Here is a 17,158-nt window from a genome sequence, read left to right as displayed (position 1 = left end):
AGGTGGCGGCTGCCCGGGAGCCGGCCGCGCGGTGAGTCCGGAGCTTTGTGTGGAAGCCGGGGCTGGGGGAAGAGAGAGGCGGCGGTGCTGAGGAGGCCAGGGGCTGAGGGGGGCCGCGGGCAGTGGCGCCTGACGGAGGAAGTGGGGGTTGGGGGCCCGGGGCGGAGCGAGGGGAAGGTGTGTTAGGGCTGGAAGGGGGGTCGTTGCGTGGTGGGGGAGGGGACCTCGAGAGGCGCGAGGTGAAGTTCAAAGCGTGGCCGGGGCCGGTTCTGGCTGAGGGTAGGGGTGCCCAGGAGGGAATTAGGGTTTGGCAAGGTTGTGAGGGCAGGCCAGAGAGTTTCTGAGGCGAATCTGGATATGTTGAGGGGGCCCCGGGCGACTGGGGCCAGTCAAGGAGTTGGGGAGGGGGCTTCAGAGCCAAGGGTTGGAAGCAGGATGTGTGCGCGGCCCAGGAGGGGGGAGCAAGGTGGCTGGGAGCGCGCTGTAAGTAGGTAATGGGTGTGTGCCCCTTCCACTCTTCAGGTCACATTTACTCCTGTTCTTTTCTTCAAGATGGAGGGATCCCTGGGCCTGGACTTTAACTGCTATCCTTGTACCCCCGGGAGGATTTGTGACCCTGTCCTGTTTGGAAAACCCACGCTGCTCTCTTTCCCCTTTATGTGTTATTACGGTTGGATCATCTCTTGTGCTTTGCTCAGATTCTCCTTCCTCCCTCTGGGGTTGAGGAGGAGGAGACACATCTGACCAATTAATGTGTGTTTGTGAAACAGGCAGCAGCAAACAGTCATTTCAGCTTCTAGGAATTAGGCTCACACAGGGTGGAAAGATCAGAGCCCTTCAGGGGGAATATTCTGAACAAATCACAGATGATTAAATTCTCTAAGAAGCAGCTTCCTACCTAAATGAGAGTGGGAAAGATGGGGGAGAAAAGCCTGTCTGTTTCTAGCCATGTGTCCAGAACTCCAGGGGTGAAGGAGAGTCCCCAAACCCCCACAGGCCTCTCTTTTCTGTATTAGGCTTTGGTCTGCAGCCTTGAGTTAATTTCACCCCTGCTGCTTTGTCTTGGGGGAGGAGAGCTGGTTTAGGCTGTTGTGAGGAGATGACTGTTCTGCTGCCACACACAATAGTCGTGTCATTTTATCGGGAGTGCTACCCCAGGGCTGAGAACTGCTGCAGCAGAGATAAACCGGTCCCTCTCACCCGCCTATTGTGTACACAGTGAAGGTCATAGGTTCAAGTCTTGTCTGAGAGCTTTGGATATGCTCCATCTCCCAAGCTCCTCAGTGCCATTTTCTTCCTTTTCCAGACTGGGGCTTGCCATTGGAGGAGGCCAGACAGAAAGGCTCTTCTTTTTGAGTGAGAAACAATGCAGAGCTCATTGGCACACATTTTTCAGAAGAATAGGGAATGCCAGCCATGTTTTGCCTGCCTCTTTGGTTAGCCTTACTAAGTTGTGGAAAAATAGTATCTGGGACACTGAAACCTAATGTTTGTGTGAGACCTTTAAAGAGGAAAACTGCAAGGGAGGTTTCTATTTGTACTTTAACCATCATATTGATCATATTGCATTTCTTCATATATATATATATATATATATATATATAGAGAGAGAGAGAGAGAGAGAGAGAGAGAGAGAGAGAAGGGACACTCATGCAGTGATTTTTGTTTGTTGATTTAGGAGTACCACTAAAAACCTGTGCAGTGTTAAGATAGGGAGTCAAGGACCAAATATTGTTTTTAGTGGTGACTTCCTGGTCAATAATAATTGCACAACAAAAAAGCCACACAATTTGCCTGTAGAAACAGAACAATTTTCTTTTATAATTTCTTTCAACTCTAATAAAAGGATATGACTTGCTCATTGTGTAGGAAGTTCATATCTGCCTCTGTATTAGGAAGAAATCTACCAATGAGATGAACGTTAAAAATATCATTTAGGTCTTAGGAATTATTAATGAAAACAGCCTAGTAATAATCCTATCCTTGTATGTATCTTATAGAAGTGTGCAAATAGTATTTAGGTATTGTAAAAATTTATTGGGGTTAGAAAACATGTTTCCATTTAGAACATTAAAGAAACTGCAAAAAGAGATTAGATATAAAACTCATTGTGAGAGGGGAATTGTATTCAGTATATTATGTACACAGTAGCCAACCACCATTTCGCATAGGATGTTTTGAATAAGACTTTAGTAGTCTTTGGTTTTGGTAAAGGTCTTTCTAGGGCAGTGATTCTGATTATGTTGCCTCATCCCCTTATATCAGTGAGTCCTACAATGATGGCCCATTACTTAGTAGTTGGGCTTTTGAAAGGAGGGAAGAGTTTGTTCTGACCATCTTATTTATACACACACACACACACACATTTTTTTCCATTGGTGCTGGAGTTTGAATCCAGGGCCTCATGCTTGCTAGGCAAACCATTGAGCTACATCCCTAGCCCTAACCATTATATTTTTGGATAACAGAAATGTATATATTAAGGCCTTTCTGGAGGTATCTGTCTAGTCTGTTTCCAACTGTACACTCTAGGTCTATGAGTAAAACCTCAGCTAAACTAAGCCCAAAGCTTTTTGTTCTTGGCTATTGGTATTTATTTCTGAATGTTGTTAGATGATTGACGCAGAAGCCTCAGATTAAATTTTCCATGATTAGATACAGTAGTTTCAGAGATGGACCCTTGCTACAGGACTCTTATATGTCTTCTGATTGTGACCATCTTTCACACAGTACTTGATGTTCCCACTAGCTTCTTGGTAGGAAATGTTTCCTTGTGAGAGGTCTAAATAGCTGAATAGACTAGTACTTATTTTTGTAGGAGGATAAGGAAGCGTAATTTTGGTTCCTGGTAGTAATTATGTTGCAGTTAGCATATAGCAACTAAATGACTGGAACAGGATAATTTATTGAGGGGTTTACTGATTGCTCTGTCAAGTGGAAGTGCCACTCCTTATTTATTTGACTCAACACTATTGAGCTGCGATATGGAGACTTTTTACAGGATTGATATTTATTCTCCAGAAATTCCCAGTCTTCCTTCTGTCTCTGGTTTTTCTCTGCCAGATACTTAGTACTTGTACAGTCACTTTATCCTGCTTCAAAGGTAACTGAGCGATTATTATCTCCACTGTGGAAAACCTGGCATGGATGGGAATGCTGCCAGGCAGATGGGGCTACTCTGAGATAAATAGTCTTATATTGTATGGCAAATTTTATTTTCAGTAACTTAATTTTCACTTCTGCTTGATTTTCAAAAATCGGTTTCCTTTAGAAACAGAAGATCCAAAAAGTGTACAAAATACAAACCCACATAGTATATTAAACATACCTTCATCATAACTGTGATAAACATCTGTGACAGACAAAATGAAGATAGGTAATACTGATTGGCAGGTTCTGGGTCCACTAAGTGTCAGTGAAGGACTCTTTTTCACTAGAGAACAGGTAATTCACCAAAGCACCTGCCTAGCAAAGCATGTGGAATTGGCGGCAGCTGTGCAGCTGAATAGGGATTATTGAGCAGGTGGTTGAAGAGTCACATGCCACAGTGACAAGAAAATACTTGGTCCTCTGTGGTTAAGGTTCAGTTCATATGTGTGAAATTGTACTTTGTTTCACATTTCTTAATGCCTGTTGTTGATTTGTTAGTGAGATGATAATGGAATAGAGAAGAGAGGTTCTTATGTCACTTAGATTATTGAGAACCAGGCCCTAGACATGGTCCTACTTGATCCTCTTGTATATCTCGGAGTTTTGGTTTTACGTTCTATGAATGGGAAGGAAATAGTGGTAATTCAGTGTTTTTAGTACTTGTTTATTAGAGGGGAAAAAGGAAACAAAAGATCTTATGCTTTCAGCGTGGTAAAAATTATCTAGCTCACCAGGAGAATACCCAGTAGGTTTTATGCAAAGAATGTAATTGACTTTTTGTGTTAGATCTACCTGACATGCCTTACTCAAGAAATTTGCATGTGTTTTTATTTTATGATTGTAATTCTATACATGACATTTGCATCTCTTCCTTTGTTTGTTTTATTCAATTTTTAGTTTTCCCCAGCACTTTTGTAACTCTTTCCTGACATTTAGATCATCCTCATTTGTTAGAACCAAATCTCAACAGAGGACCAATGATGTTAAAGAAATATGTTTACTAGAGCTGGGGTTGTGGCTCAGTGGTAGAGCGCATCCCTGCCATGCATGGGGCACTGGGTTCGATCCTCAGCACCACATAAATAAATAAAGGTATCATGTTCACCTTCAACTAAAAATTTAAAAAAGAAATGAAAAAAAAAGAAATATATCTACTAAATATTTATCCTAAAAACAAGTAGTAGCATTTCCTATAACTTGAAAAAAAAAACCTAAATCTAAGGTTTTCTGAAAATTCCCAGACTTTTTTTTTTTATAGGTAATCATCATTTTCAGTTAATATTTTATTTATTTGGTTATTAGGGATTGAACCAAGGGGCACTTTAAATAGCTGAGGCTATCCTCAAACTTGCCATCCTCCTTTCTTAGCCTCCCAAATTGCTGGGATTATAGGCATGAACCACCACCACATCTGGTTGGTTTTTTTCACATGTTCATGCCACTGGAGTAGGCAGTATAGAGCCTAAAATTTATAAACAAGTAACTTGATGGCTATTTTCTGGACTTTTCAGTTCCCTGTAGTCATTTTCTGCATTAGGCCACAGAATATGTGCTTCTTCTTTTGAAACACACACACAATCTAAAGGAATTTACTAATTAAGAATAGATTAAAGGGAAAGGTACGTATGTATATATACTCACATATGTAATAAAATTGTTCACTAATCCCTTTCCCCCCCCCTGCCTAAGTGGAGTGAAGGCTCTGACTTGTTTGTCAAAGATGGAGAGATTTGAGGGAAAAGGTGGCACATTGTGGCTCTGAGGTCAGGACCCTTGGACCACTTCATATATTAGGACATTTGTAAGCATCTGCTTAAATCTAATAAGTAACCTGGCTGTAAGTTGTAGCCTAATAATAGTAAATTATTTAGTATTGACCTCTGGGAAAGCCTATAAACTTCTTGATGTTCCATATAAAGCTATCGTAGTTTTTTGTTTTGTTTTATTTAAATTGTTCACAAACCACCATGTCCTTTTGTAGCATTCTCAATAGTTTGCTTCCTTGTGTTCCTCCCCATCCCCCCACCCCCCAAACTCTCATCCCATTTCTTTGCTCTGAAGACTTCTCTAGCAGCTTGGAAACACTCTAATTACTGTAGCTATTATAGTCACAACCCATATCCTCCACCTCCTTCCCTCACCTCTTTCTATCTTCCCCCTCCCCTTTCTATAGCAGCAGGAGTTGACTGCAGTTTCATGAGCACAGTCAGATCTATGAATGAGCTTTATATCTTGTCAAGGCAGAACTCCAGATCCAACAGGGCTGATTTTTCATGGTTCTCTTGCTGTTTGTTCTTGGATCAGAGTCCCAGAAATAAGAGGTGGCAAATACCTCTTAGGTCATATTTAGTCCGTCACTCAAGTACAAACCTAGGATTTTTCTCTTGTCTCTGTGAGAGTTTTTTCTTCTTTCTTTTGCAGTTGAGAGCTTTCTGATGCCAAGCAAGCTCTGAAATTGCCTTCTTTTTATTGTGCTCTTTGGCCAACTTCTTCCTTGGATTTTTATTCTTATTCCATTTTCAGAATTACTTGCTCTTAGCAAATAGCTCTACCCCTTCCACTTCAGCCCTTTCTTTTTGGTTGTTGGCATCACATTTGTGGGTTTCTTTGGGGCCATCAGTTATCTATCTATACCAGATAGCTAATAACCATTTTTTTGCTGATAATCATCACTTTTCAGACTTTTCAGCCTCAAGGTTCATGTGGCCTCCTCTTAGGGAATTACATTTGATGAAAACACAGAACATATATTCTAGCAGCTGGTAATTAATAAAATGCCTCAGAAAATATATGCCACATTGTACCCCTAAACCTTTGTACTTTTGTATGTCATGCTAGGGATTGAACCCAGGGCCTTGTACATGTTAGGCAAGAACTCTACCATTGAGCTACATCCCTTCCCACCCACCCTCCCTTCATCTCTTTGTTTGTTTGTTTGTTTGTTTATTTATTTATTTCAGACAGGGTCTTGCTGAATTGCCCAGGCTGGCCCCAAACTTGTGATCCTCCTGACTTAGTCTCCCATTTGGCTGGGATTACATGCACCACCACACCCATCTTGGGGGATTAATTTTTAGTTATTTATTTTGCCATGCTGGTAATCAAACCCAGGGTCTTATTTATGCTAGTAGGAAGTACTCTAACTACTGAACTATAACCCAAGTCCAAAATGAATTTTATTTTTGTGTAGTTTAGTAACAGTTAAGATATCATCTTTGGGCTGGGGTTGTGGCTTAGCAGTAGAGCACTCACCTAGCGTGTGTGAGGCCCTGGGTTCGATCCTCAGCACCACATAAAAAGAAATAAATAAAAATAAAGGTATTGTGTTTAACTACAACTAAAAAATAAATATAAGAAAAAAAGATATCATCTGAGCTAATAATGTCGTGTTTTCATTACTAGTTTAACTTTTCAGAGCATAGAGATAAAAACATAATTGGGAGTCATAAAATTCAGGTTCTGATCATAAGTATGCCTCTAACTAGCCACATGACTTCGTGAAAGCCACTTCTCTTGTTTTTACTTTCCTGATCTGTAAAATGGGCATATTAGACCAGATGATCTCTTAATGAAATGAAAATGATGATGGAAGAACTGTGCAAGATGGTTGACATTAATGAAGTTTTTTTAGTGCTGTGTCAAAAACAATCAGTATTCAGAATAGCTAGTGAATGCAGCTTTAGTTCCCTGGGGCTTGACCCTTACTTTGATATGTTTGGAAAGCTGTATTTTTTATTGAGCAGCCTTTTTTTTTTTTTTTTTTAAGAATGTTATACCTTCATTTTGTAGGTTTACCAGCTTGCCACATATTCTTTTTCTAATTAATGCTTAAGACAAAAGAGTGGGAACCAGAAAGCTACAAAAAAAGGAACCTCAGCCTGAGGGAAGGAAATCATCTAAAGGATGTGGCAGGTTATCAGTAAGAAGTGACGTCAAACCAGGTTCAGTGGTGCACGCCTGTAATCCCAGCAATTTGGGAGGCTGAGGCAGAAATATTGCTTTGTTGTTGTTGTTGCTACTTGGGATTGAACTCAGGGACACTCAGCCTCTCAGCCAGATCCACAGCCCTGTATTATATTTTATTTAGATACAGGGTCTTACCACATTGCTTAGCGCCTCACTTTTGTGGAGGCTGGCTTTAAACTCTCGATCCTCTTGTCTCAGCCTTGTGCCACTATGCCTGGCTGAGTATTGCAAATTTGAGGCCAGCCTTAGCAATTTAGTAAGATCCCATCTCAAAATTTTAAAAAGAGATCTGGGGATATAACTCATAGTAGGGCTCTTGCCTAGCATGTATGAGGCTCTGAATTCAATCACCTGTACCACCACCACAAAATAAAAAGTGAATCTGACAAGGATCGAATAATCTCATCTTTGAGCTTTATGGAACTAATTGTTGAGACTCTTGGACGTTTTCCCAATTTTGGCCAATCAGTGGAAATCCTGCTTTGAATTAACTTCTTAAAATTGAATATGAATTGCCACAATGGTTTGTTTGAAGACACATTTATGGTTTTTGTTTGTTTCTTTGTTTTGATGCTGAGGATCAAACCCAAGGCCTCAAGAATTCCAAGCAAACACTCTGCTCCTTGAGCTACATCCCTGGCCTCCAGGCAGGTTGTTTTTGTTTTTGTTTTTGGTGGTACCCAGAGGCAATCTACCACTGAGCTACAGCCCAGACCTTTTTTTTGTGACTGGATCTTGTTAAATTGCCCAGACTGGCCTTGAACTTGCACTCCTGCCTTAGCTTCCCAATATCCTGAAATTACAGGTGTTTTATCACCAAGCCTGGCTCCTCAAGCAATTTTAAGGAAATAAAATTGCACAACCAGTTTTTTATTTTTCCCTTCTTTTTTCCTTTTGTTGTTATTGGAGATTGAACATAGGGGGACTTTACCACTGAGATACATTCTCAGACGTTTTTATTTATTTTTTTCTATATTGCTAGGATTGGCTTTGAACTTGCCATCCTTCTACCTCAACTTCCTGAATCGCTGGGATTACAGACATTCCAGGCTCAACCAAGTTTTTAATTCTGAATTAGGATTTTTATCAGCATTTTCAGATTTTGGATTTGCAATAGCAGGTATTGGGCTTGAACCCAGGGACCCCCACATTAAGAAAGTGTCCTGCCAATAAGCTGTATCCCCAGCTCTTTTTATTTTGAGACAAGCTCTAAATTACCCAGACTGACCTCAAACTTGTCAGCCTTCTGCCTCAGCTTTTTAAGTAGCTGGATTTACAGGCATGTACCACCATGCCTGGTTATGTAGCAGCTATTTATTAAATATTAAGAGGATGATGGTATTCTAATTGTTGTTAATATAGGGAAATCACAAGTTTACTTTACCTTTGAACACTGGAAAATAGAATTCACTATTTTTAAATTTGTACTCAAAACATCCATTGGTCTGTAATAGGAAATTTTGGTGGGTGGAACTGTTTGTTTTGGATTTACAAGAAGTCTTGGGAGTTCTTTTCTTTATTTCCAGCCATCTGTAGCACATCAGGTAATCTAAAGGTTATTTTGGGAAGTGTTCCACTTGAATGCAAGATTTTAGAAAGATTTTTTTTTTTAAAGACTCAGAGAATTTTTAAATATTTATTTATTTATTTATTTTAGTTTTCGGTGGACACAACATCTTTATTTTTATGTGGTGCTGAGGATCGAACCCAGCGCCCCGCGCATGCCAGGCAAGCATGTTACTGCTTGAGCCACATCCCCAGCCCTAGAAAGATTTATATTAGAAATATAAGTAGCTTTTGAGGCTTAGTTTAAAAAAAAAGTGTCAAATGGAACATGGGTGATTGGATTGGCAAGTGTCCAGTGTAGGTGCCACATAAAAATCTTTGGAAATCAGACAACATGAAATTGAGATCCTGATAGTTAGGCCACATTGCATACTGGTACCACCTTGCCTGCTGATACCTATAGTCTACTGTAGTTACGTATTTGTAGAGGAAGGCAATGTCTGTTCCATCCTCTGTACATAGTGTACTAATGGACTTTTGCTATATTATCAGCAACATTTCTAGGTGGGGCACTTTGAGTCTAGTTTTGTTTGTTTATTTGTTTGAGTTTGATTTTGAAGAACTTTCATTCATTTGAGCTGAAGTGGTTCAGTATAAAACTCTGGTATTTATCTTTGTTCTAGGACTGATAACTTCAATAATAGAAAAAAAAAAGGAAGAGAAAAGAAAGAAAATAGAACTGATGCTTCTAGAGTAGGGTCTTAAAGAATGGTATAAGAAATCAAACTATAAAAAGAGAAATGGAATTATTGACCTTATGGGGTATATAAGTCTGAAAGGTACACAAGAAAGGGGGAAACTTTTTTCTCCTTGGCACCTGCTTTCATATTTACTTCCAGTCCATAGCTTCTGAAACTTTCCTACTCTATTCTCCCCTGAGTATTACTATTTAAGTTGCTGTGGCTCAAAACTTTGACTCTTATTTGGTTCTTTTTTCTTTCTCACCACTTCAGCTAGTTGTTCACTAAATTGAATGTCTTGCTGTTTTACCTCACTTTTCCATCTGCTCTAGTTCAGGTCTTCAACTTTTATACATTATAACATGCTCATGGTTAATGTTCTTTCTATATTCCATGCTACATGCAGCTGCTATATTATAATTTTTATTTATTCACTTAACTAATAGTTATTGAGTATTTCATGTACTAGCCCAGTCATGATCCCTGTCCTATTAGGGCTTATAGTCTAGTGGGGGTGATAGCCAACTAATGAATATATGATTATGAGCTGAAGAAAAGAATTTTATTCTAGAATAATATGTAACAAAGAAACTCAGCAAGACTTTTACAATTGCTTTTCTAAATATTTCCTTGCTGAAGAATCACTAATGACCCATGTCACTAATAGTGTTCAAGATATATGTCCTGACCAAACCTAGCCTTCCTTAGCCTTATTTCATGTATTTCTCTATCTGCACGTTTTCACCGCTATTCCTCCAACTTACCCCCCCCCCTTTTTTTTTCAGTTTTTATATCTTAGTGGGATTTTTTCCCCACCCTTTTCTCTCTTATTGGAATACCCTTTCTTGCTTCCAAGGCATTTAGCTTTCAAAACTAGCCCTTACCCAGCAAAAAGCTATCTCTGTCCTGAAGACTTTTACACCCACTTTTTCCCACTAGCCTCTCATCAGAATTAATTTCACCTTCCTCTCTATTCTTTAATTTTCTTGCTAGGGTCTCTGTTACAACACTTTATCACATGTTTTCTTAAATCATAATTATTTATGATTATATATTTTTTTCCTCATTCCAAGCTCCATAAGAAATCTGTTTCCTCTGTTCTTTGTCTCCCTATAACTCCTAGCCCAATGTGTTGAATATAACTTTATCTTTAATTAATGCTTGCTGAATTAAATTAGAATTTGTTTTTTGAAAAAAGAAACTTCTTGTGGTTTTTGTTTTCCAGACTCTTTTTATGCAAAAGTAACTCTTTCAACACATTTTATCCCAAATTGAATAAACTAGGAAAAAGGCAAACTGTGCAAACCTTGAGAAATCCTTCAAATTCAAGGACAAACTTTGTCACTTTTATTGCTTAAAATAGTACATGGTTCTGTACATCCTAAGAGATGCAAGACTTGCGTAAGTGGGGGTGGTATGTGGCAGGTGGAAGAAAGGTGGGTTAGTCACGGTAACCATTCTGGTTCTGTTAGAGGAATGGAGTCATTATTGGGCCCTTGGGGTATTGTTGACCTCTGAAATTTTTTTTAAGCTTTTCTTACTTCTTTTATTCTATACATGGATATTGAATACCTACTATATGTGAAACTGTTGTAGCTGCTGAAGATCTGCCAGTGAATAAAATAGACAAAAGGAAAAAAAAAGTGCAGTCTATGGATTTTACTTTTTAGTAGAAGGATATAGAGATAAGCATAATAAATAAATATATAATAAATGATGTAGGGGAAAACAGAGCAGAGTTGGGGGATTGGGAGTATGGAGGAGGGTCAAGTGGGAGAATTGCAGCTTTCAATAAGACAATTCATGTTAGTGCATTACTATACTGTGAGGTACTTCCCTGAGGTTGGTGGATATACTTTTGTGACGAGCAGAAAGAGGCAGTGTCTGCAGTTATTCTAGAGTCCAGCTGACACTGAGGGGAAATAACTACTTGATATGTTCTTTTCTCCTGGCTGCTTCTCTGGCTGGCATTCCTGGAAGTTAATCAGGGTGAAAATTGCAGTCAGTTATGTCTGGAAGACACCGGGGTGGAACTGGAGGCCTTATAACCAGTTCCCTGAGGGGCGAAATATACTTTTCTGCTTACTGGGCCCTGGGTGCCTCTGGTAATAGGTGAGTTAAACCTTTGAGTTCTCTCCTTCCACAAAGGAAAAAGCCCTAAATCGTGGTTTTTTTCCTCTTTCTAGTAAGGCCTCAGCTATTTTGGGGTAGCTCTTTAAGCTTTCAAAGAGTATGCACTGTGCTCCCAACTTTAGTGTTATTTTCAGGTTTGTGGTACTTTATGACTTCCTCTCAACACATAAGCTATGTTTTAAAAATCTCAATACCTAGTTTAGCAGCTTGAGAATGAAGATATCATATAATGTCCAGATTCTTCTGTTTGACTTGTGTATTATAAATTTTGTTATAATATTTTTACTTGTCCTTTCCTTGTCCTACTTCTTCATTATTTTTCCTGTTATCTCTTCACTCTTTTCCATATGTGAAAGTGATAGGAAACAGAGGTCTTTTAGGTTAGACTGCTGTTTTTGTAACTGCTTAGAAGCTAAAATTCCTACATAGTTATGAGATGGAGTGTCTTATTTCTGTCCTTGTAGACATTAAATTCAGCTTGTTTTATTGTATATCATTTGAGGTAGCTGAGGTGCAGGTCATACTGTTATCTGTTTACTATGTTAAATTATTTATACCACCAGATTGTGCAGTTGCAATGAGCAAGAAGTCATTAAGCATTTTGCTTTAGCCATTTTGTAAAAGTGTGATCTTTTTTATTCTAGAGTGAAAAAAAAATGTTTTCTTTTTCTGTAGTGCTGGGGATGGAACATAGGACTTTGCATTCTAGGCGAGTACTCTACCACTGATACTCCCAACTCCTAAAAGTTCTTAATGAACTCAGATCCATGTTTAGGAAAATCTTTTGCTTTTAGGCAACATTTGGGATCTAAAATTGAATAGACTTCTAGGCAAGTTTTACATTATGTATTTTTGTATATGAAACTTGACGTAATATATTCTCATTATATATGCTTAAATGGTACAACAACATTGCAGTATTGTGAACTTAATTTTTTGGTATTTATTTATTTATTCATTTATTTCTATGGTGCTGGTGTTGAACCCAGGGCCTTTCATGTGAGGCAAGTGCTCTACCAACTGAGTTATATCCCCAACCCCTAATTTTTTATTCATTTTTAAAAGTATTTATTTATTTGTTTTTGTAGTTGTAAATGGATAGAATGCCTTTATTTTATTTGTTTATTTTTCTGAAGTACTTAGGATTGAATCCAGTGCCTCACATATGCTAGGCAAGCACTGTGCCACTGGGCTCCAGCTCCAGCTCCAGCCCTGTTATTGAGAACTTTAAAGCCAGCAAGTATATGCTTTTTTTTTTTTTTTCTTTAGTGGTTATTTTGAGGTTTTTTTTCCCCTCCTGTAATGTTTGAAAGAATCAAAATGTAGATCATTTTACTGATCTAAGTTGTATTGCTCTTATTAGTAAAAGAGCATTAGCATAGCTTAGTTTGCTACTGTTTTCATTGTAGTAATGTTTCTGTGGTTTGTATTAGTAGGGCCTTTCAGTCCTAGCAGAGTTACAGATCCAGGCAATGTTGATTTCAGATGAGTTCCATAACATCATCTGACAGACCAAGAAGTACAGGGCTATGTCTGGCAATATTCTCTCTTATGGAGCCTTTCCATAAGAAAGAAATTTAGTTTTAACAAGGTCACATTTGGGTTAGCAACATAATGGTAAAGTGACATTTTATTCCTATAACAAATCTGTTATAGCTGATTGTATGATCTTAAGCAATAGATTTATTTCAGAGAGTTGCAAATATAAACATTATTAGTGTCATTTTCTCACCCTTGTTTAATGTTATAATGTGTTTTCTTTCTAATTTCTGTATAGGAAAAATAATGTTATAATGATTTAATGCACATCACAGATACTTGTTGGAGGGATACTTACCATTGAGATGTTGTACTGCTCAGAGGAATGATAGAGGCAGCAAGGAATCTTATTTTTATATGGAATAACAAACAGTGTTGATATTTAAAAATCTTTGCAGGGCATGGTGGCATGTACCATTAGTCCTAGCCATTCAGGAGAGTTAGACAAGAAGATCACTTAGCCCAAGAGTTTGGGCTGTATCCTGTGAATAGACATTGCATTCCAGCTTGGGCAGCATAGCCAGACTTTCTGTCTGGGGGGAAAAAATTAAATAATTAAAAAAATTTTTCCTATATCAAAGTAAGGGGTAAGGAAGCTTGAAGGGTTGAAATTCTTGCTTAAATAAACATGTCATAGTTCTAATCAAAATAGGGTGACTGAGCTGGAAATGTTAACAGAGACTGGAAAAGTTGGAAAATTAAGCAACTAATGAGGGGCTTGTTTGTTTGTACATAGATTGGTTAAATCATCGAGAGCAAATGTGAAGATGTGGTTTTGAGGTTTTGATTAACTTAAATTACTCCCTCCTATTGACAGTTTTAGAAGCTACAAAGCAAAGAACCTACATTTTACCTTGACAAACATCAAGAATGATGTAGTCAAGCATTCTAATAGTAATCATATCAATTAAGTTCAGCATTCTTCAGTGAGAGGAAGAACAAAATCTGTCATAGGGATTCAGTTTTAAGGAACTTGAGCTGTGATCGAATATGTACTTTAGGATGTAGGAAAACTAGAAAAAAATTTTTTTTTTTCTTGAGAGAGAATTTTAATATTTATTTATTTTTTTTAGTTTTTGGTGGACACAACATCTTTGTTTGTATGTGGTGCTGAGGATCGAACCTGGGCCGCACGCATGCCAGGCGAGCGCGCTACCGCTTGAGCCACATCCCCAGCCCTAGAAAAATTTTTAAAAGTAGATACCTACTAGAAATTAAAAGACTTAAGAACTACCATATTTGAAATTTATTTTATAAGAAAGCAAAAAATCAAAAGGACCACACCAAAACAGTGGTTATTTGAAGTTGTGGTGATACCACCACACCTGGCTTATTTGACATTTAAGTAAATGTTTTACATAAGTGAAATATTTAGGTTTTCCCATCACATTAAGCTCTTTCAGGTAGTTAGGTATCCAAATTGTTCAGGCTGCACTTATGGAATATCTTGACTATATGAGAAAGATGAAAAGTAGATGAACACAGTGTGGACAAGAATGCATTTAAAAATAGGCAGAAAGTTCAAACCACTTTCTAAGAATGGGTAACTTCTAGCCAACAATTGCAGGCCCCAAAGGAAATTAGGAATCTTGATATGCCATTTATTAAAAAATTAACTCAGTGTGCTGCCAGAGAAATGCTGGGTACTATTAGGAAGGGAAACATAACTAAATAAAGTCCCCTCTATCAGGTGCAGTGACATATACCTGACCTATATCACTTAAAGGCTGAGGCAGAAGGACTGAAAATTTGAGGATAGCCTCAACATCTTAGCAAAACCCAGTATCAGTCAGTCAGTAGACTGGGGCTGAGGATATAGCTCAGTGGTAAGGTACTCCTGGACTCAGTCCTTGGATGGATGGATAGATAGATAGAAAAAAAGAAAGAAGTCCCCTCTATGTAAAACCAAGGTTTGTCTAATATTTGTGTTACTATGCATTTTGGTGACACTAAGAAATACATTTCAGAGCTGATAACCAAAGGATATGAAGGCTTTAATGTAGACATGTTTAAAAAAAAAAAAAAAAAAAACTTTCAACTTTTTTTTTTTTTCCCCATGATGGTGCTAGGGATGGAACCGAGAGCATCTTGAATGCTGGGCAAGTGCTCTACCATTAAGCTATAAACCCTGAAGTCCAACATGTTTTTTTTTTTTTTCCCCCTTAAGTGCTAGAGATTGAACCCAGGGACTCATGTATGATTAGCATGCCCTCTACCACTAAGGTAAACCCTTCCAGCCCCATAGCTTCTAAAAAACAGAGAATATTGTCAAACCCTGTCAAGTGATGAACCAAACCTATAGACTTGATCACCTGTTCTTAGTGTTCTGTTTTAGAACTCTTTTAAGTTAGAAATAAATTTTATCTTACTTATTGGGCTACTCTTATGAATAGTAAGTAAACAAGATGTATTAACCCTACAGGTGGAAAAAATTTTTAAAATAATGTCATTTTGTATTTTTTAATTAAACTTTTGTTTTGAGCACTTCATGCAGTTGTAAAAATAATGCAGAGGGATCCCTTGTATCCTTTATCTAGTTTCCTCCAGTATCATAATATTGATTAAAATTCACTTATCTTCTTTAGATTTCCATTTTACTTAGATTCATTTACATGTGCTTATGTTCGTATACATGATTTTATGCAATTTCTATTCTTTTTTATGGTACTGGGGATTGAATCCAGATACACTGTACTCCTGAGCTCCACCCCCACCCCTTTTTATTTTTAATTTTGAGACAAGGTCCTCAGAATTATCTAGGTTGGCCTCAAAGTTGCTATCTTCCCGCATCAGCCTTCTGAGTAGCTGAGTTTACAAGCATGCACCACTTCCCGCAGGACTTAATATTATTTACGTCATTTTTTTGTCTGTGACATCCTTATCACTAGTTTTCCAGACTGCAACAGATCCATAATTCTCATAATAGTCAAATATGGATAATCTATTGTTTGTTAGTTTTCTTTCTCTCTCCCTTTCTTTCTCCTGTCCTTCCTGTCATCCTAATATCCTAATCATGATGTCATGATTCCCTTTTCATAAAATGCTACTTTAAGGAGGATATAGTTCAGTGGTACATATAGTGCTTGCATAACATACAAGGCCTGGGATCAATCTCCAGCACTGCAAAATAAATAGATAAAATTAATAAAATACTATTTTAGGACCAGGAGTGATCTAGGTCAACAGGTGTTCACAGATATTTACTCCTTTACTTTAGAAAAAAAAAGTATACTGTGCATATATTAACATACAGTAAGTATGTAAGTGTTGTGTACAAGTCCAGTTTTATATATGTATATAGCCATATACATGATCCAGTTTCAGATACAGAACATTTGTAACGCTCTTTAAGACTCCCTCATTTCATCTCAGTCAGCGTTCCCCTTTTAGGCATTACCTCTTTGTGTGTGTGTGTGTGTGGGGGGGGATACTAGAGATTGAACCCAGGGGTGTTCTATGGCCGAACTACATTTCCAACCCTTTTCTTTTTTTAGACAGGTTCTCTACATTGCCACAGCTGGCCTCAAACTTGTGATCCTTCTGCTTCAGCCTCCCTAGTTGCTTCAATTATAGGCTCCATTACACCTGGAACATGATGTCACTTTTCATAACCATTTTTGTCACCTTTGAATTATAGATGTTTAATGTGACAGGTGGATGGTTTAAGTTTGGTAGAACCTTTTCATTTATTATACATTTAAGTATGTACAGATGATCCCTGATTTCTGATGGTTCAACTTATAATTTTTCAACTTCATGATCATGCAAAACTGATATGCATTCAGTAGAAATTATACTTCAAATTTTGAATTTTGGTGTTTATGCAGGCTGTATGTCTGTGTAGCATAATATTCTCAGTAGGATATGTGGTATGGTGCTGGACCACTGCAGCTCCCAGTCAGCTATGCAATCACAAGGATAAACAACCAATGTTCTACAGTGTAGAAAGTTTCAAAACTAGAAAGCTCAGCTGGCAGATTAGGCATATTAAATACATTTTGGAGCTGAGTGTGGTAAGCACATGACAGTAATCCCAACTTCTTCGGAGGCTAAGGCAGGAGGATTACAGATTTGAGCCAACCTGGACAATTAGGGAGACTTTATTTAAAAAAAAAAAAAAAGCG

The 17,158-nt window shown here is 38.1% G+C and overlaps 1 protein-coding gene across 2 annotated transcripts in view; it reads left to right on the top strand.

The window, feature by feature from the left end:
- Znf609 (zinc finger protein 609) overlaps positions 1–17,158 on the top strand; it is a 185,495-nt gene continuing 168,337 nt past the window's right edge. For both annotated transcript variants that reach the window (XM_015480550.2, XM_048793855.1), the window contains exon 1: positions 1–31. The gene's annotated coding sequence lies outside the window, so the exon portion shown is untranslated. The remainder of the gene's footprint in view (positions 32–17,158) is intronic.

This window comes from Marmota marmota, unplaced genomic scaffold, assembly GCF_001458135.2.
Source record: "Marmota marmota marmota unplaced genomic scaffold, marMar, whole genome shotgun sequence".
Classification (NCBI taxonomy): domain Eukaryota; kingdom Metazoa; phylum Chordata; class Mammalia; order Rodentia; family Sciuridae; genus Marmota; species Marmota marmota.
The sequence above is the reverse complement of the archived record's forward strand: the minus strand, read 5'-3'. Positions and strand labels throughout refer to the sequence as shown.